This window comes from Choloepus didactylus, chromosome 3, assembly GCF_015220235.1.
Source record: "Choloepus didactylus isolate mChoDid1 chromosome 3, mChoDid1.pri, whole genome shotgun sequence".
NCBI lineage: Eukaryota > Metazoa > Chordata > Mammalia > Pilosa > Megalonychidae > Choloepus > Choloepus didactylus.
Window position 1 is genome coordinate 122,647,422 of NC_051309.1, and position 21,715 is coordinate 122,669,136.

Sequence of the window (21,715 nt, forward strand, 5' to 3'; positions counted from 1 at the left end):
ATTAAGTTTATTTCTGGATTTACCACAGTAAAATAAAGGCCATATTTATTCAGAATATCATTATCAATGCAAAAACAGAAGTATTTTCTCCCCTGTAAAAGTTAAGTATAATACTGTAGATTGGATACATGATATTTTAGTCAGATCTTCAGTATTGGCTTCTCAAAACAGCAACGACAAAAAATCTACAATTAAACATGTCCAAGTTACCATACAAAATATATATAAAAGCATAATTGTAGTGTAGAAAAATGAAGTTACCAAAATGTAAGTTAAGTAATTTACTGTACACAAAATGTATTCCAGTTAATTTTTTTCAAGAGCTTCACCAATTAGTCGAATAGCAACACTCTTGCCTTCATCTGTTTGAATGACTAACAGAGCTTCAAATTTGCCCACCGACTTTGGCTTGAACTGCACAGGCATGTTGATGTAGTGCTGGACCCTCAAAGAATACTTTTGAGTATTTGACATAGAAAGGCTCTCTGGGACTTAAAAACTTCAGTGAGTATGTAATAAGAGAATTATTTCCCAAATTGATTTTCAATGTCCTTGATTCCCCAACTCTATTTGGAAAAAAACACATATACATCCTCTGGTTTTCTTTTGCATCTTATTTTTTTCATTTAAAATCCTTTCAAGTCAATAAACAGATCAAATGCATCATCTTGAAAGGCCATATGTTTATTTCAGTGAAAGTGCTATAGTTTATTTAATGTTTCCAGTTGTTGAATATTTTAAGTTATCTACAATTTTTCACTTTTTATTTTAAAAATTGTGCAATGAAAACTTGTTGTGACATTAATTCAATTACTTACTTTAAATTCCTAAAAGTGGAGTATTTCTTTATCCATGTCCATGCTAACACTAGGCAGTTTCATTCTTTTAAAATTTTTGCCAGATAATGTACTATCTCATCATTTAAATGTGTTTCTTTGACTACTGGTAAAAGGTCAAACTAAACTTTTTATTCCCAGATCTTTCTTGGTCATTTTACTTTTCTCTTTTGTGAATGATATATTCAGGTATTTTTATTTCTTTTTCTCCAGTGATGGTCTGTTTTTCTTATTATTTTAGAATGTCCTTACATATTTTATTAATCCTTTGTATTGTGAAATATGCTGTAAGAATTTCCAGTTTATCATTCCTCTTTTAATCTTGTTAATATGTTTTTTACTACACAAAATTTTACCATTTTATGTTTTCCTTCAAAATTTTTGCATCACACTGGAAAAGTCCTATCTCTACCTAAAACTACATTAATATTTAATTACATTTTCTTATAGTATTTTGTGGTTTTAGAATCCATTTTGAGCTATGGCTTAAGATAGGGATTCATATTTATCTTTTTAAAAAATATTTAACCTGTTGCTCCAATGTCATTTATTGAATAATCCTTTCTCTCTCTCCACTGATTTGATATATTATCTTTATCATACAGTAAATTGTTATCTATGCTTAGATCTGTTCTGAGTTTTTTATTTCCCTCTACTAATCTGTTTTACTACCATACCATTTTAATGATTATAGTTATAGTATGATTTTTATTTCCCCCAGTGCCACCCCTTCCTACGTTCACCATTACTGTTTTATTTCATTGTTTCTTAGAAAATTATTGCTTCTGATTTTTTACAAATAACATCAGATTTTAGAATAAAATTCCAAGTTCTACATCTTCTTGACTAAAAGGGGGAGGCGAGATGAGGCAAAGTGAAGCTTCAGTGGCTGGGAGATTTCACATGGAGTTGAGACGTCACTCTGGTGGACATTCTTACACATCATATAGAGAATCCTCTTTAGGTTTTGGTATGTTGGAGTGGCTGGAAGTAAATACCTGAAACTACCAAACTCCAACCCAGTGGCCTTGACTCTTGAAGACGATTGTATAACAATGTAGATTACAAGGGGTGATGGTGTGATTGTGAAAACCCTGTGGATCGCACTCCCTTTGTCCAGTGTATGGATGGATAAGTGGAGAAATGGGGACAAGAGCTAAATGAAAAATAGGGTGGGATGGGGGGATGATTTGGGTGTTCTTTTTTACTTTTATTTCTTATTCTGATTCTTTTTGGTGTAAGGAAAGGGGTCAAAACTGGATTGGGGTGATGGAGGCATAGCTGTATGATACTTTCTGGTGTAAGGAAAGGGGTCAAAAATGGATTGGGGTGATGGAGGCATAGCTGTATGATGGTACTGTGAACAGTTGATTGTGCACCATAGATGATTGATTGGTATTTGAATATATCTCAATAAAATTGAATTTAATTTTTAAAAAAATGAAAAATAGGGTGGGATGGGGGGATGATTTGGGTGTTCTTTTTTACTTTTATTTTTTATTCTTATTCTGATTCTTTCTGGCGTAAGGAAGGTGTTCGAGAATGGTTTAGGGTGATGAATGCATGGCTGTATGATGGTACTGTGAACAGTTATTGTACACCATGGATGATTGTATGGTGTGTGAATATAGCTCAATAAAACTGAATTTTTAAAAAATCTCATAAAGTTATCCACACAGAAACGTTTTCTGGGGAGATGCCCATGCCCTGTTAATAATCGGCGGCAGTGGGGCCGGGGCACAGCCTACTGCTGTCCGTGCTTTTGCATTTTTGAGCCACGTGCACAGCTCCCCGCTTTTATCTAGGTGGGATGATGAATAATTTTGGTTTTTTCCTTTATTCTTTTTCTGTGTTAAAAAATCCTAATAAAAGTTATTAAAAACTAAAGTTCTGTATTTATCTTGATGGTATTTTAAAATTAAGCTTATTAAAGATAGAGGCCACTTTGGAGAGAATGACATCTTTAAAATATATAAGGCTTTGAAACCAGGATCATTACCTGGTTGGTTATTCTGCTCTTCACCTCAGTAAAATTTTCTTTCTAAATAACTTTATACTTGGAAGTTTATATTTTAGGGATATAAGTGGGCAACAGCAGTGTGTGCTACAGTTAACCTTTTTTTTTTCCCTTGCTTTGTCTTGGTCAAGTATTGATACCTGTGTCATGACAGTCTCATAAAATGAACTTATATTTTTCTATCCTCTGTAATAATCTGATATCCTGGAAATTACATATTCCTAAAAGGTTTGGTGGAAATTAACCATGACTTCATCTGAGCCTGGTGTCTTTCTTGGAAATTTTTCACAAGTGCTTTCACTTACTCTTAATTTAGAGTTTAATTTTTTTCTTGAATCAATTTTATAGCCTATCTTTAACAGGAAAATATAAATTTTAAATTTTTACATTTTTAGGTTGGATTTGGACATAAAGAGTCTATTACATCTAAAATCTGAACTGTGTTGGTGTTTATGCCCCTTTATCGTTCTGAAAATATTATCTCCTCTTTTTTCCATTAGATTTTCCAGAGAGCCACTTTTCTGGTGGTTTCGAACAACTTAGCTTTTGGATTTATCTACTATTTTATAAATTCTTATTTTTTAATCTTTTGTTCATTCTTCATGCTTTCCTTGGATTTAGTTTTTACTATCTTTCTACTTCTTGAGATAAAAGCAGAATTTATATTTTTTGTTTTTATTATAAAAAATCATAAAGCTATGAATTCTGTTTTGAGTATAGTTTTGGTTACATCCCCTAAGTTTGGAAATGTATTGGAAAATGGCAATGAAATGGCCTGTGAGTATGATTGAAATTCTCAATGGCTTATTTTAGTTTTTTATTATTAATTTCAAGCTTTTATACATGGTGGTCAGATGGTTTACCATGTATACATTTTTTATTCTGGAGATTTGCAGAGTTTCTTTGGGGCCTTTTTATAAATGTTCAGTAATAACATACATTTAAATGTATTTATTTTGGATAAGAGCTGAAGGGTTTGCATTTTTTAAAGCATTTTGATATATAAAGTATGTTAAGCAGTTTCTATTCTTCAGTATATTCATCCTCAGTTTATTTCTCACTGGAAGACAGTTTTTGAGTGAAATATAAATGGTTGTAAATACACCCAAGTCTCTGCTTCTTTTCCTATATTGTTTAAATTAGAAGTATGGGAAGGAGATGAGACTAAACAGACAATGAGAGAATAGAAGAATTATGCATGAGATGCTTTAACAACTTTTAAAATGTCATAGGAATAGAAAGAGGTATCCCCCCCAGAAGGAACTTAATAATAATGTCTGAATGACTGTAATAAAATCTTTCAGAGTATGTTTTACCTTGGAAGCAACCAGAATATAAAAACAAGCAGAGAATTGTGTTAATTGTAAATGAGACTTTGGCCTGAATTTAGATATTGCCAATATTAAAGGAGTACAGCATGAAAACTTATAGCAAAGTTTACATTTAGTTTCTGAACATTCCAAAGTGGCCCATGGGAACAGAAATACAGTTCTATCTGGCCACTTTCTTCACTTGGCTTAGACACTTCAGGAGAGCAGGCAAATAATGCCTGCCACATAGTTGGTGCTCCGCAAACCCAGGCCCCTTTAACACCAAATCCCAAGTTCTGTCCTTTGTCCATAAGGCCTCTCTAGCATAAGCTCATGAAGAAAATGGCTAAATTAAATCAAAGAATGCTATTATAAAATGTATTTTAACCTGCATCCACTTTCCAAAGGATATTTGAAATCATATATAATGAGAGACAGAGATGTATATAGAACTGTTAAACCCAGGGTAAAGAATGTGGACCAAATAATGAAGGGTCTAAACTTGCTGGTTTGTACATGATTATTTAAGTGAGGAATATCCATGGAACTAAGCCCAACACCTGGCTCTGAATTTACTGGAGTAAAGACAAAAAAGCAACAATATGATGAGTTTTAGCTCTTAATAATGTAAAAAAAAAAAAAAAAAAAGAAATCTGTCATTTTGGCATGAGAACAAAGTGTCTCCTGCTTTAAAATCATAGGAGAATTTACTGTGTTAGGTTTAAATAAAATAGCATTAAACAGTATAACAGATATCTTCAATAGAAATTTTTACAAAATAATTCTTTTAAAAAGAGAAATTAATAATTTGTAAGCCAATTATTTGTTTACACATTAATTACCATAAAAATAAAATCACTCTTGTTTATAGCATAGCACTCTCCTCTCTGAAAAAAACTGAAGCATTAATTAGTTAGAGAATATTATCCGTAGAATGGTGGACTTTATTTGTTTACTTTTGTTTTTAACTAAAAAAAGTTATATAAATTCTCTGCAATACTGTACAGATTTTACCATTTGTTATATTTTATTGAACTTGGAACACTGCACTATCTATCTGCTGCTTAACTGGTTACGAGTAATCTTTGTCTGTGGGAAAGTGACTAACCTATGAATTACTGCATTTAAATGTTCAATGTTATCCCATAAAAATAGGAGTAAAGGAAAAAAGTCCTGTGACATCATGGGATCTCTTTCTCCTGATTATACAGGATCAGATACCCTAGAAAGATGATGTGGTTAGCACTTGATCCTTATCAAAGGACCAAAAATACTTAGATATAGTTCATTTTAATCTTAGTTGAAAAGACTGTGGGTAGGCACTTAGGAAAAAGTGAAATCAGAATAATATCTCCTCTTCAAGTGCAGTCCAGCTTTCAGAGTGGTAATGTGGATTTCGGTCTCCTCATAATTCTCCTTGATGAAAACAGAAGGATTTCACAGCACGGAAAGCAGTAGTTTATGAGTCTGGGTACAGACAGACACACAAGAGAACTCTGTTCAATTGTCTTCAAAGTGATGGCGCTATGGCAAGACTACTGCTGTAGCCACATGTAATATAGCCTGTAGCTCTTTAAAGAGGATTAGCTTTAGTGCACTGGGAGCATTCAAGGCGGGATTTCATGTAGAGTAGAATATGCTAATGAAATGTAAATGTCTATAGCAAACATTGCCTAATATCGAAAACCTTCAAAACTGAGCTTTGTCTCTTGCACAGTGGGAAACCAAACTTTATCATATCAGAAGAAAAAGTAGAAAAGAAACATCCTTATTCTTTTCTGTCTTATGTATCTGTGTCTATAAAAAGTGAATTTAAATATATATAAACTAAATTAAATTTCAACATCAGTAGAAAAACCAGAGTTCAGTCAGTTAAAAATATCTTGCTAGTACCATGCCCAAGAGTGGATGTGAAAGAACTCATCTTTGTAAAAAAAGATGGATTTTTTTTTTTAACAAACAATTCCTTTGGACTGCAAAGGCTGGCTGAGTGGGTGCCCCCACCCCTGCTGCCATTTGACCTTAAATCTCCTTATTTGAAGTTTTTATTTTTTTGCCTATACAATGTCCCTCTGCTCAATATTAGAAAATGCTGTCATCTTCATCATGTTTTTTCATACAGTGTTTTTACTGCTTCTTAGGAAACCAGAATAAGATTTGATCAGTTTCTTAAAACTGCATGTGTTCTTAATTAATTTTAAAGTTATTTTCACATATTTAGAATTTAGAACATATTTGACATTCGGAAGTTGAATGCATCATAAAATATGTAATTCGCAATCCATGTATCAATGTGCAGCATCTTTGAATCCATACATATGGTTACCAAAAATTGAAAGCCCCCTAAAGATTTCATCTCGGTTGCTGAGAAATAAAGATCCCAGCAAACACATGGAATGGAGTGGCTCTGGCTCGAAATCCAATGCGTGATCTTTCATTAGTTACTAGCATTTTACTACACCCAACTGAGTAGCTTAGTTTCTCTTGGTTTTTGTTGGTTGGTGATGTGTACGTGTGTGTGTGTGTGTGTGTGTGTGTGTGTGTGTGTGTGTTTTATATTTCAGTTTTGAAGGGTTTGTCTCTGTAGACATGGAGAGATGGTAATACATATTCATGAAAGAGTGCTCTTTCCCGTCCCTCTTAACACTGACAAAGCCTTAGCTGTTTCACACAGCAAGCTGACTGGGATTGTGTGTGGGGGCTGCATGACCAGATTAGTGCAAACAGCAAGCCTACTCCTCTGCTTGTTAGGCCTTGCCTTCCTGACAATTTCCCCAATTGTCGCTTGTGACAAGGCTGTCATTAGGTGATGGCTTCTTTTGGCCATTTTCAGATAAAGATAATTTCCTTAACTTCCATTTTATTTGACAACAAGCAGTTCGGAAGAGAAAGGAAGTGCTTCAGTAGTTTATGGATTAGGGTTTTGTCACTTCAAAGGCATCTTTGATCTAAAAATATGTGCTGTACCAAATTCATTATGTCTTTCCTTAAAGAGCTTTTAAATTTATTGATCTTCTCCTCAATTATTCTCTTTTACATCCAATAATGATGTGTGAGATGGTAGTGTTGGAAGGGCTTAGGGAGGGGTGTGGGGAAAATGCAGCCAAGTGGTCACTTCTAAGGTCATTACAAGAACGAAACAACAGGTGCTTTTGTTTAGTGTCAGTTCTCTTCTGAATACTGTGTGGGCAAAGACCCCTCTGCTGTGATCGCTCAAAATAAAGATATCGGTACCAACAGAATAAGGCTAAATTATATTTGGTGTTGCATCATAATAAAGAGAAGGGCTTCATAATCTGTACAAGAATTATGCTACAATCATTTTCATCCTCATCATTGAGTCCGTGAGTTTCTCAAGCCAGGGTATGAGGATTATGGAGAAAGAGTGAATACCTTCTATGTTGACTAACAATTTGACTTCTCCCAGAAGTGATCTTCCATTGTGTTAAGGCTCAACTTGCTAAAATTCCTGTAAGTGAATCATTAGAAAATCATACAGCCCAGAAAGAAGGAGGATAAGAAAATGCATGTGAACATTTACTTTCAAAACAGCAAGATGAGCATTTACAGCTTAAACATTAGCTTCTCTTGTTTAAAAGGTCCACTTGCCTTTTTTTTAGACTCCTTTTGTTGTTTTTGTTGTTCTAAACAATTGTTAAGTGGAATTATAGTATTTTAATAACACTAGGACAAAGGGGTAAATAGTTTACATCCCCACTGTCACAATTAACCATTGTCTTCTAAAACTTTAGGACAGAACAAGTTATCTACTCTCATTTCTGCAAAGGAAAAGAAGATTAAAACAAATAGCTGCATTTCATTTCTTTGGTCTAAAGTGTATTATCTTACTTACCTCTAGGCAGTCTGTTTTATAATTTAGAAATGCTCCGATGCATTTGATAGTGAATAAGTTAAAGGAAAACATTAATGGAAATATCTAATTTTAAAAGCATGACTTTAGACTCTTAAAATCGATGAGAATAGTTTCTTTTGAAAAATTCATTTTCTGAATTTCCAAAAACTAGTATAACAAACACATTTTGAAAACTGGTGTAAAGATTCCGGACCCAAACTGAGGCACAGAGACGTTACGTAACTTGCCCCTTGTGTCGTATCCAGTGAGTGGTAGAGCCAGAATTCAGACTCGGGTACTTTGGGTCCAGAGCCTCTGTTCTTAGTGCTAGTGCCTGCTAGACCCAGGAGATGGGACACCTAAATAGACCCCTCCTGTTTCCTCCTGGAACTGAACAAATAAATGTTAGTTCTTGTTCCCCTCCCATCCCTTCAGTTCCCTAATCCTGGTCCTTTTCCCTGCACTGGCCAAGTAAATGAGCCAAGTGCCAAAGAGGAATCACCTCCTCTGCCTGGGTCGATCCAGTTCTCCTTCTGTTGCACATTGAACATAGCAGGGTGGACATGCCAAAATTTGGTAAGATCAAGCAACAGTTCATTGTGCTGTGTCTTTTCCAAGAACCCCCATCACTTCATCAGAAATCTCTGGTGTAGTTTCTTTTGATTATCCAGTTTTAACCAAGAAATCTTGATTTTGACTTTCTTGTGAAATAAGTAAATGCCAGTTTGGAGTAGGAAAGTAGTAGATTTTGGGGGGAGAATGTTCTGGGCAAAGATGCCTGTTTTGTCTTAGAGTTCACCTGCTTTGTGATACGTGAATACACAAAAATTGGCAGACAGCAATTCCCTTCAGCCTGGCTTGGACGAGACAAAAATAAACACCCATTCCAAAGAGGCTGCACTGAAATATGATATCAGCTGCAAGAGAAGGACATGTCCTCCGGTCAAATGAGAAAAATCATATTATCCTCACTGTGGTATACAAATAGCTTGTAAGCCACCTTCTCCATTTGAATGATAACAATGAAGTGCTAACCTCGCTGCTTCGGGCCAGCCTGATCCCATCTCCAAACACAAACACTTCTGCCTCGGTTTTGGCTGGGGGCAGTGCAGCAGCCTCCCCAACCCCCACCCTTTCCCCCTCTGTTAATTGGCTGAGACCACCAGAATTTGGAGGACACAGATGTCACTGATAGTTTTCCTAGGGAGCACATTCATGCCCATCTGTTGCAGTCTAGAAGGCTGTTCATATATCCACAAGGCCTTCATTTAATTCTTGTCAGAAAGTAATGTAAATCCAGTTTACCTCAGAGGTCGCAGGCGAGATTTATGCCAATGAGCCCCCTGCAATTTACACACACTGTAGTTGTATAGGATGAAAAGAAAGCCTTTCATGTTGGTGCATATTAACAAGAAAGCCTGCCTTCCGAGAGGGGCTTTTTGATTGAGGTTTCTCCTGATTTTAATACAGCCATGCCAGTTGGCATACCCAGCTTTAGTAAAAGGGGGAAAAAAATCTAATCTTTAGGCTAAAGTTTCTTCTTTAATAAGAGGTGAAAAGAGAAAGGGAGAAATCCTAGCAAGGGGCACTGCCATGTCTTTAATTATCTGTAGTGAGACAAAACTCCTCCGTAGTTGAAGAGAGTGTGACAGGGGAGCATGTCCTGACCTGAATTATGTCTAGTTGAAGTCTAGGGTGAGCTCCGTTAAAAGCCATTGTCTTTCCAGTGTGAAAATAGTAGAACTGACCAGTTGAATTAGTCCCTGACTTTTCAGCTATCCCTTCCTAGTAAATTTGGAGGATATTACGGAATTTGATTAATTTTATTTGGAAAGGGGGCTAGGTAAAATTGATTCATTAGTAAAGTAGAAGAGTACCTATGTGAAATATAGATAGATAGATAGATAGATAGATAGATAGATAGATAGATAGATGACAGAGAGAAAGAAAGAATTATTTTAAGGGAAGTCTAAGAGCGCTAAAAAAGGACTTCTGTTAATCCTGTCTTTCTAAGTATTTGATACATTTTGAAGTATTCAGGACCGTGTCAGTAGGCTGGAAGGTAAATGATTTAAAAAGCACCCATGGGCTCAAATTCTTCTTGAAATTCTGAATCTATCCCTTATTAAGTATGTGACTTTGTGCAAGTTACTTAACCTCCATGACCCTCAACTTTCTCATCTGTAAAGTGGGGTTAATAAAGCTTACATCATAAGGTTTGCGTCTGTAATGCCTAGCATAATACCTAAGCATAGAAAGTATTCAAACAATGATAATTTCCCTCCTCATCTCTGCCTTTCTGTGGTACCAGTAAATTAAACATATTAGTTAACTTAGTTCAAAAACCCCAAGCATTCAAATGATGAGACTACTTTTTCATATTTAAAAAAAAATTTAAGAAAGGTAAAGTCGGAGATTGCTTTCTACGGTTCTGAATTTTTGTTTTAATTATGTTTGACTTCTAAATTTTGCAGAAAGAGGAATAGAAGCAATTTGTTGCCTGGTTTTTGTAAAAGCAGGCATGTCTCCTACACTCATTCACTGTTGTAGCCTCCAAGACAGTGTTAATAGGAGCATGCTTTCCGCGTTTTTATAGAGTGCTCATTTACCCGTGCTAATGGCTTTGAAGTATATAGTATGATTATTTTTGCACCACATTTAACTTTTTGTTTATATGTTGCTTAAGATAATATTAAAATTAGCTTGTGATTTCTAAGCACATACTAACAAGAGAATGCAGCAGAGTAGTTAGAAGTATTATGTTTTGGGGAAAGTGGTAGAATGTGGACTGTGATTTTAAATACAGTTGTGTTGTGGGTAATGCATTAAGCGGATACTCCAAATGTGCCTCGCCTGGACTTAATTACAGAATTGGATGAAGCATTGTAAAGTTGCTTCACTTTACAGTGTAGTGTTCACATAAGAGCCTCAGATCCAATTTTATTGGCTATCTAAACCAGATACCAGGCAGATTTAAAATAATTTTAGAATGTCTCTAAAATAATTTTATTATGAAAAATTTTAAATATTTGCAAAACTAAAGATATAAGAAACCTGTTGATTTTTATTCAGCTTCAGCATCTAACAACCCATAGTTTGACTAATTTATAACCTCACTTTCTTCCCCACCTCCATGCCCCAAAATATTTTGAATAAAATCTCAAACTTCATATAATTGCATCTGTATTACATATTTCTGAAAGAATTGAACTCTTTTTTTCACATAACTACAATGCTTTATTTCTTAATATTTAAAATTAACACTAATTCCTTAATATTATTTATTGTGATTTAATATTATCCATCAGAAAACAGGATCTTTTTTAAATGGAAATTATTTGGCTCTCATGTTACAAATCAGTCATTTTGCTTCCAGAACACAACAGTTTAATGAGAACTCTTTAGCACCGACTTGCATCATGGATGTATGTGTTTGGAGTGTTTTGTGATACGAGATAGTATCTTCTTAGGATGAGAATTTGTCACCTTATGGAAAAATAAAAATAGTATTGTTATTCCACTCCTACCCTATCTTCCTTGATTCATTTGGATAAGTGTTTTTTGAATTCATTAGCTTCAAATAAAATTATACATGAAAGGCCACTCTATAAAACAGATGGAAATGGAATTGTTGTGGGGCAAAGTGACGACCACTCGCTTGGCTCTTTCTTACCTCGTGTAGGATATTATAGGTTTTGGTATATGAAATGCTTCTTTGTAAGTGTATACCATTTTCCCATTATGACTTCAGAGCAATACAAATTGCTGTGTGACACAGTATAAAGAGCAACAGAGGATAACACACATAGCTGATATGGGGAAAAAAAGTGACAGATACAGTACGGTACTTAGTTTTCAAGCTTCCCATCACTAAAAAAAAATGTTTCACTTAAAGTAATTAAAATGTTTATTGTAATGGGAAAAATCCCCTATATTCATAAATAACGTCCCCACTTCTCAGTTGACTATATTGAACCCCCCTGGGAGGAGATTTATTTGCTCCCTGTCAGGATTAATCGACAAATGCAATCACCACTTAGCCCTCATCAGTTTTTCCCTTCCTCTTTACTGGCCCCTCTGGAATTATATTGTAGCTTGAATAAGATCAAAATTAGGATACTTCTGTTTTCACAGAAAAAATTTAGCAGTTGTTATTCCAGGGCTTTAATATTTAAGAATCAAGCCCAAGTCTCGCCTCTTTAAACCGTCTGGAATATACATTTCTGTCACAGAATCGAGAATCTACCAAAACAATATGTCCTGGTTTTGAGTCTGATTATCGGCTTCTTCAGTACAATAACCAGGGCAGAGTGTGACCTCCTGTCAAATCATAGTGGATTGGAATTTTAAAGGCTGTGTCTAACTCCTAGCAGATAATCTTAGTAAGTTGCTGTTTGAACTGGGACAAAGCACTGAACTTCTGACTTTATCTTCAAATGGAGACTATGTAACTTGCTACCTTCCTCATTGTAATTTTATAAGACTAAAATAATGAGCCCAATTCATCTCTTTCTCTTTTCAAGATCTAATAATGAATACCTTTTCTTTTAAATAATATAATAGTGGAAAGGAATGGAATGCATTTTCCACTTTGTCTAAATTCTAAGTAAGCTCATCCTGTGGGTCAGAATGTTACTTGGAAATTTTTCTCAAGTTGACTTACATACTTATGTTTACTTCCCCAATGAGGTTGTCTTTGAATATTGGAAATGTTTGTTCCGTTTCTTTACTAACAGTACCAAGTACAGTATACAGTAAACACTCAGTAAATACTTAACCACTGCTGAGCACTTTGCAAATACAGTATATATTATTTTATTTTCTACACTTCCAAGTTAAGTCTTAAAGTCAAACATTAAGGAAACAGTAGGAAACAAAAAATTATATTTTTTGCCAGTAATAGATTCTGTAAAAGCTAATGCCTTTCACTTGCCTCTTTTGACTTACTCATTTAAAAAAATTTTCTGTACCATCTAATTCTATTCTGGCCGATATCCCTTCACTCGCTAAAAGCAAAGAATATTATAACTAGTTAGTTATTTTCAGAGTGAAAGATGTGAGTTTTATTTGCTTAAAAATAACAACAACCAGCTAACTTGGTTACCTCAGCTGTTTGCCTCCAGGCACTCAGCCACTCCTCTGTCCGAGGTATCAGGAAAGCGAGCCCTGGAGTGGGAAAGGGGAAAGAAGAGTGTCCCTCAGACTACAGATCAGACAGAAACACCCCCCAACCCCTCATCTTTTTCTTGGCTCTGAGACGAGCACAATGCTCTTTATTTATTTTATATTTAAAACGTCAAAGGCGCCTGGGGGTAGGCCTCTGGACGGGGATTGGCAGATCACACTCCTGGGCTGACATAATAAAAGTCCACCATGTGGCTGTGTGATTCACACGGCGTGTGCACGTCACCAACCAGCAATCCACGGGTCTTGCCAGGGAACCTTCGACTGACCTGGGAACAAGCAGCTGTGATGGAGAACAGCTTGGACATGGGTGTATGCAAAATAAATTAATTCTCCTGACTGTGGGAATTATAAATACAACTTTGGATATGTTTTGTTGTGAACGTAACCTTAATGCCCACATTTGCTGACCTCATCAAAAGTGTGCAATGCTTCAGAGTCCTGACAATTTTATATTACATTGTGCTTCAGTTCATTTCCATATAATGAACCACACCAACATCTGGGCTTTCCTCCCACTTCATCCCAGGAAACATCCAGCTGTTTTGCCCTTCTGACTCTTTTTCCTCACCCACAGCAGCCCATACTGAATAGTCAAAGCTACTTCATTTCTTCTCTTGAAGATGAAGCTTTTCTCTTGCAGCAAAGTTACCCTTGCTGTTTTTTGTTTTTGTTGTGTTTCTCCAGATCTCTGGCATCTGTTTAAAGGGAAACAACATAGCCTTGTGTTATAAGGACAGGTCAGGACCCCTGAATTTTTATCCTTATCTTCCCTGCTTGGTGGTTTTGGGCAAATCACGCAAATTCCTCTCTCCTCTTTACCCCCATAACTCAAATTCTTTACCAGGAGATTGGGTGGACAATATCTGCCTCCCAGCGGATGCACCTCAGATTGAAGGCCCTTCAAAGTTTATAAAATATTTTTTTCCTGCCATATGAATGCCTACCAGTATCATGATGGTTGTGGATATGAGGACATATGGAGTGAGTATACGTGAGTTTTCCTCTCTTCTTTGAGGTGCAGTAAGGCAAAGAAAAGTCTCCTGGAAGTACCGCTGCAAAGACATCAATACAGGAGACTGGAGCCAGGACCAGATGGCAGGCTTGTCTCACCTTGACCCGAGCTGTCGCTCCTCTAGCCATGGGGGCCAGGCTAATAGTTGGTCAGATGTCACCATGGCTGATGGAGTGGGTAACTGTAGTCGGAGAGTGTGAGCAGCAGTCCCATAACGATGGCCATTTCTTTTTCCTCTTTTTTCTTCTCGAGCCTGGCAAGTAACCCATTCATGACCCGGAACACTCTCGTTGCACTTTCTTGTGCAGTCAAGTTTGGTAAACACAGTCAGCACAGGGAACTGGAGAGGGCCGGGCACCAAGGGCAAGAGACACAGGGAAGGGACAACTTTGGCATCCAGTTCCCTCATTTTAACAAGGGGTGGCCCTCAGGCTGGAAATCTTGACATAGAAAAAGATAGCACAGAGCTTAGTTTTCACTTGCAGAATTTCCTAAAATCTGCTTTGCTTATTTTTTCTTCACAGCCCACTCCATTTTCAATGTAAATGGAATGAAAAGATAAATTGAATTTCTTGACACTCTAGTGGTTGTTAAGCTAATAGTTCAAACTCTCTCATAAATTAATTTCAATAGCACAGGCTTATTCACTGATTACCAACACAAGAGGAAGATCTCCTCACAGTCTCTGTTCAACAAGAATTCTTTTCCTCCCTTCTCCCTCCAGCTATTTTAAATCCCAGCTCAACTGCCCCTCACTTCTCTGAAAGGCTATGGAGTGTCTCCAGGAAGTCACTGACCCCAACCCTAAGTGCAATAACTGACATTTATTACTTACTCAGTACTCCTAGATTCCTAGGTTTCCATTTTATTGTTTTTTACTTTTTTCACTTATTATCAAATAGATATCAAAAAAATTACAAAATTGGTGTAACACAGAGAATACAGTGAATACCCATAAACAATCAGTTTGAGTAAAAGAATGTACCACTTGCTTTGAAGTTTCCTGTGTATCCCCTTTTCCATCCTCTTCCATCTCCCACCAAGGAATCTACTATTTCGAATCTTTATTTTTCATGGTAGTTCCACCATACATAGTTTTATCCTATAAACAATATATTGTTTAGTTACAAATATCCTTAAATTTTATGGATGTGTTTTTCTGTGATTTACTTTTTGTTTCTAAGATTCATCCATGTTGCTATATGTAGCTGTAATTCATTCAGTTTATTTGGTTTTTGTATTCCACTATATGAATATACTTCAATTTACTAATCCATTCTGCCATTGATGCACATGTGAATTGTTTACTTCTGTATGTTTGATGGTTTGCTATCACAAACACCCACTGTGAACGTTCTTATATATGTGTCAAAGGCATGGGTGCAAGAGTTTCTCTAGACTGGAGGATACACCTAGCAGTGAACACTAGGTCATAGTGCATGTGCACCTTGGATGTGTATATTCATGTCTTAAGTTAAATGTGGGAACTTTTCAGCCATCATTTCTTTGAATATTCTCTCTGTCCCTTTCTCTCTTTCTTCTCCTTCTGAGACTCCCATAATGCATATATTGGTGCACTTGATTGTGTCCCACAGGTTCCTCAGGCTCTGTTCTTCATTCTTTTCTCTTTCTGCTCCTCAGGCTGGATGATTTCAAAGGTCTTATCTTCAAGTTCACTGATTCTTTCTTCTGCCTGCTCTAATTTGCTTTTGAGTCCCTCTAGGGAATTTTTAATGTCTGTTACTGTGATCTTCAGCTCTGTTTGGCTTCTTTTAATAATTTTTATCTCTCTATTGATATTCTCTTCGTATTCACCTACCATTTTCCTGATTTCCCTTAGTTCTTTGTTCATATTTTCCTATAGTTATTTGAGCATATTTAGTACCTCTTTTTAAAAGGTCTTTGGTATACCCCAAGTCTGGTCCTCCTCATTGGTGATTTTTAAAGCTTTAATCTTCTTCTTTGCCCTAGCCATTGCTTCATGTTTCTTTGTATGTTTGTAATCTTTTGTTGAAACCTGAATGTTTTAATATTTTAATGTGTTATCACTGGAATTTAGACTCTGAAGCATCTGTTCCTTATGCTTTTATCAACTTAGTGTCATGACAGAGCTTTCCTTGAATGCCAGAAGCTAACAAAAAATACATAAATAAAAGAAGGAAAACAGAAAATATCTTTCCTAGTCTCTGCAGATTGACCTATGCTCCCTCAGAGTTTATCCAAACAATGAGTTTAAAGAACAGTTTCAGGCCAAAGCACAGAGACCTCCCTGGTACTTTCTGTGCATGTGTCTCAACTTGGGCATGTGTTTTGGCCCCAGAAATTTACCCATTTGCACAGTTCTGAATGTCCCCTCTTCCCTAGGAAACTGTTTTATCACGGTCCCAGGTCCTGCACTGTATTTCTTATAGACAGAAATCCCTTGCCCCAGGCATCCACTTGCCTGCTCTCCCACAGTATTCCATAGGAGTGCTCTGTGAGCTGCCTTCTGTGTGCAGGGCAAGTTCTGGGACAGCAAGTCTCTCACTTCTGCCACCAGACAAATTGGACCAGTATTCATGCTCCCAGTATGTGCTTGACAGCTGCTCTGCTCCCTCTGGAACTGGGACCAAGGATCCACACTGGGAGCACAGGCCAATCCCATGCCAACCCAGTGAAGGGTGGGGAAGGGGCTGGCCAAGGTGCCTGAGACACTACTGCTTTTATTTGATCTTTCTTTTCATTCAGCACTTGCCCGGTTACTACTGGGGTCCTGTAACTGTTTTCTGGGGCTTTGACAAAGATATTTCTGCCAGATTTTGCTCTTTGTTCAAAGCTTCTTTGGGGAGAGGGAGCCCTGAAACTTCCTGCTCCACCTTACTGATTGAGGTTGATTCTCTTTAATTGGCATTGTATATTTTCATTATCTTATAACTGTTTGTTGCCAATGAAAAGAATATTTTGCCTAAGATTGGATTTAGTGGTGCCTTGAATGTTTGATAAAATTTTGCTGGTAAAAATATCTGTGCCTGGTATTTTTCTGGTAGGAAGATATTCAACTAGTGATTAAATTTCTTCAAGATTATAGAACCATACACATTTCTATTTCTTGATTTCTTTCAAGTACAATATATATTTTATAGGAATTTTCCATTTTATCTAAGTTTTCAAATTTATTGACATAAAATGTTTCTAATATTCTCTTAGCTTTTGAAAAAATCTCTCTAGCATCTGGAATACACTCCCCCAATATTTTTATTCCTACTTCTATTTATTTGTTCTCTCTCTCTCAGTCAAGTTTGCCAGAAGTTTTTCAATTTGATTGATCTTTCTATTGAATGCATTTTGTATTTCATTCATTTTTGCACTTATCTATTATTTTTTTCCTTATACCTTCTTTCACTTAATTTTTTCTATTCTTTTTCTTACTTGTGATTATGTTAACCTAATTCATTAGTTTTCCCTCACTCATTATTTCAATTAAAGCATTTAGGCTCTAAGTTCCTTTCTAAATTCCACTTTGCCTGAATTTCACACATTTTGATACATAGTCTTTTAACTGTCATTTGGTTAAAATATTTTCTTATTTTCATTAGGATTTCCTCTTTGACCCACAAGTATTTGTTAATTTCCATCCATCTGAGGTGACTTCTAGTCATCTTTTTGTTATTGATTACCAATTTAATTGCTTTTTGGTCACATAATGTAGTCTGTAGGACATTAATCAACTGAAATTTGTTGAGATTTGCTTTATGGCAAAAAAGGTGTTAAATTCCTGTGAATGTACCATGTATGATTGAAAATAATGTATATTCTGCAACTGTTGGGCATGTTGTTCCATAAATATCTATTAGATCAATTTAGCTAATTGCATTGATCAAGTAAATTATATCATTACTGATATTTTGTCTATTTAATATGTTAGCTTCTAAGAGGGGTGTGTTAAATTTTCCCAGTATTATTATGTATTTTCCTGTTTTTCTTTGTAGTTCTTTTAATTTTTGCCTTATATATATATTGAAGTTATGTTACTAGATGCACACAAGTTTAGAAATACTACACCTTCCGGCAAACTGAACCATGTGTCATTTTGAAGTGACTTTTTTTGTCTCTAGTAATGCTTTATAATTTAAAGTCTATTTTGTCTGATATTAATGTAAATATACAAGCTTTCTTTTGGTTAGTATTTTTCTGTTGCACCTTTTTTCATCTTATTACCTTTAGTTTTTTTGTATTCTTACATTTTAGCTAAATACATGTAGTTATTTTTTTATAGCCAGTCTATCTTATGTTTTAACTAAAGCATTTATTTCATTTATATTTGTTGCAATTGATGGTTTAAATGGATTTCTACCATCTTATTTTCTACTTCATATTTGTCCTGACTCTTCCATGTTTATATTTTTCCTTTTTATCTTGCCTTCTTTTGCATTATTTTGTTTCTTTCCTTCTACTAGTTTCAAAGATGTATGTTTTGTTTCAATTTTTAGGGATTATCATAGACATTTTATCAAAGTCTAAAGTTAGTATCTTCCGTCCTGAACAATTCAATTATCTTAGAATACTTTGACTTCAGTCATTCTCCACCTAACATATATGCTATTCGTGTTTGTTTGTGTGTATTTTTTCTGTATATTTTTTAAATGTCAGAAGGCATTATTATTTTGTGGCTTTATACAGTGACTGTTTGTTTAGCCAATAATTTATCACTTTATTTGCTTATTATTATTCCTTGCATCTCAGGCCCTTCATCTGTGATTGCTTTCCTTCTGTCTGAAGTACATACTTTAGAGCTTTGTTTGTGAGGATGCATTGATGTTTATTTAAAAATATATTTATTTTTCAGGATTTTATTCAAGCATGTTGAAGATATCCTTTTATTGTTTTGTAGTTTCCATTGTTGCTTTTGGGAAGCCAGCTGTAAATCCACTATTATATCTTTGAAGGTAATGTGTCTTTTCTCCCTGGCTGCTTTAAGGTGATTTCCTTTGTCTTTGGTGTTCTCCAAGTTCACTATAATATTCTAGGTGTAGCTCTTCCTCCCTCCCTCCTTCCTTTTTCAGGAACCAGAGGCTTTTTGATTATTGTCTTTCTCCTATTCTGAAAGTTCTCCATCATTATCTTTTCAAATATTTCTTCTGCATCCCATTCTTCTTTCTATCTAAGATTTTGATTAGACATATGTTAGAACTTTTTGATCAATCCTCCTTGTCTCTTAATCTCTCGTCCATATTTTCCATCCCCTTGTCTTTTTCTGTTGCATTCTAGGTTATATGTTTTGATTTCTCACCCAGTTCAACAATTCTATTTCCAGCTATAGCTAATATATTATTAAATCTATCCACTCATTGAATTTAAAATTTTAATTATTATATTTTTATTTGTGGAAGTTTTATTCGATTATTTATCAGTGTGCTCATACATTACTTGTAGTTTCTTGCTCTTTACTTTTATTTTCAATACCTTCTTTCCATTCTTTAAATATGTTAAACATATATATTTTATAGTCTATATATGGTAATTCCATTATCTGAATTCTTTATTGGTCTGATTTACTGTCTATCATTTCTGCTTTCATGCCTTTTGTTAGATTTAGCTGTAAGCTCATATTTTTTGGTATTTTAAGGCAGGTGGGCATTCTTTTAAGTCAATTACCTGTGGAGAAGATGATGTTTAATTCTGTCAGTTACCTGAGAGTACTACCAACCAATGATCATTTTTAAATAATTTATTTAAAAATTATTATCAAGTAGGGGGTTTGTGGAGCCTGTTCCTCCAAATTCTCAATGGAAACCTTTTTTTTTACAGTGGGCAATTTTCCTGGAGAGGGCATGGAGGATAAGGATTTAATTTTAGCTGATTGATACACTTAAGTTGCAAATTTTTGGTATCTCAGCTTTATGCAGAGAAGCAGTCTTCCTTTACACATCATACCTTGGATAGGCTTTTGGTTTTATTTCCTATCCTCATAGCTTCCAAGGAAATGAAACCAAAGTTTAAGCTCACTGAGCTTGACAAACTCATGACAAAGACTGGCTTCTGTATTCTCATGCATACATTTTAAACTTTTAAAAATGTTTTTCTATCATTTTTGTTTGTTTTCAGTGGAAGTGTTAAGATGTCCAATTTTCTAGAAACATATCTACTCTCTAGGGTTTTGGTGGAGTAAGTTGCCTTCTCCTTCTCCCTTTTTATGTAGTTTTAGAATGGTAACTACTGACTTACCAAAGAAGGTCTATTTGAACCCTACACTGGCTTACTCTCCAACCAGAGTTTCTATTTCTCCCCTTTTGTTTCTCCTCTGACACTGTTAATCAGTCCAGGAGTCAATATGGTAAGAATTTATGTGTATGGTTGCTCAGAGGAGGAGGAAAGGGAGGGAGGCTGGATTCTCACTGCTGGTGACTGATTGGGGAAATGTGTTCTTATTCTACACTGGAGACTAGAATACATTTTCTCATAGAAACAATATAATAAATGATATTGAATGCAGATTAAGAAGTATTTTTAGTATAATTTTCAGGTACATTTGAATTAAATAGACTCTGAGGGCTTGCTTGTGAATCTAACCAACCATTAATTAAATTCCAACAAAGATAACATACCATAAAGCTTTTGGAATACAGTTGTGTATAATATGCCTTGTATAGTTAGGTTATTTTTTATATATTGATGTCTTATCCCTCCAATTATATTGTAAACTCCTTGACAATACAGACCATCTTTTATACTTCTTTATGCTTCCGCAGATCTTCTAGCTAGAGATGCTGATTGGCTGGCATATTATTATTATTTTTTTCTGAAAATGCTTTTCACATTCATGATGTCAATTTTTTGTTTTGTTTTGTTTTCCTAATAATAAAGGAGGAGACTTAGGGCTGCTGGGCTGATATGTATTTGGGGGTCCCATCTCTTCTTCTCATCCACACACCACTAGGGTGAACAGGAGGCGGAGAAGGAAGGGCAGGGCCCACAGCAAAGTTTCATAATCTTTAATGAAAGGGGAAGCAGTGAGGAGGAGGAAGAGGAAAGGATGAAAATAAAAGGAAAAAAAATACAAATCTTATCATATATACAACAGGGTGGGGATGGTTTGAGATGGGACAGACATAAAGCTGAGGCATGGGGAGCTCCACCAGGAATGGGGGGTAGCAGAACCCCCCAACGTTTTTCTTCTCTTTGATGCTGTTTCCATAGCTGCCAGGCTAAGAAGCCCTCTCAAAGATAGGACTAGGAGAAGAGGGTCAAGGCCTCAGCTGGCCCCCTGCTGTAGCTGTTGTAGGCAGACTTGTTGGTCTGGTGCTTCTGTGAGATGAAGCTGGCCTGGCTACCTTGCCCACCATGGCTGGCGTATTATTATGGAAGTGGCAGCCAGTGGACTATTCAATACATTTTGGGTTTTTTCATTTTCTCTGCCTCAACTTCTAATAAAGGTACTCAGTGTCCAGTGAAAAATACTCAGACACAGATGCCAAAAGAAATGGGCTTTGGATGATCCACTGATTTGCTTATTTCTAATGA

General features: G+C 35.6%; 1 protein-coding gene across 7 annotated transcripts in view; it reads left to right on the top strand.

Moving 5' to 3' along the window:
• ALPK1 (alpha kinase 1) overlaps positions 1-21,715 on the top strand; it is a 149,500-nt gene that overhangs the window by 49,950 nt on the left and 77,835 nt on the right. The window contains exon 2 of one of the 7 annotated variants that reach the window (XM_037830477.1): positions 19,086-19,140. The exons of 5 other annotated variants lie outside the window; for them this stretch is intronic. The gene's annotated coding sequence lies outside the window, so the exon portion shown is untranslated. Of the gene's footprint in view, positions 1-18,881; positions 19,141-21,715 lie in introns of those variants that run through there. One more of the 7 variants, XM_037830478.1, reaches the window with a different exon arrangement.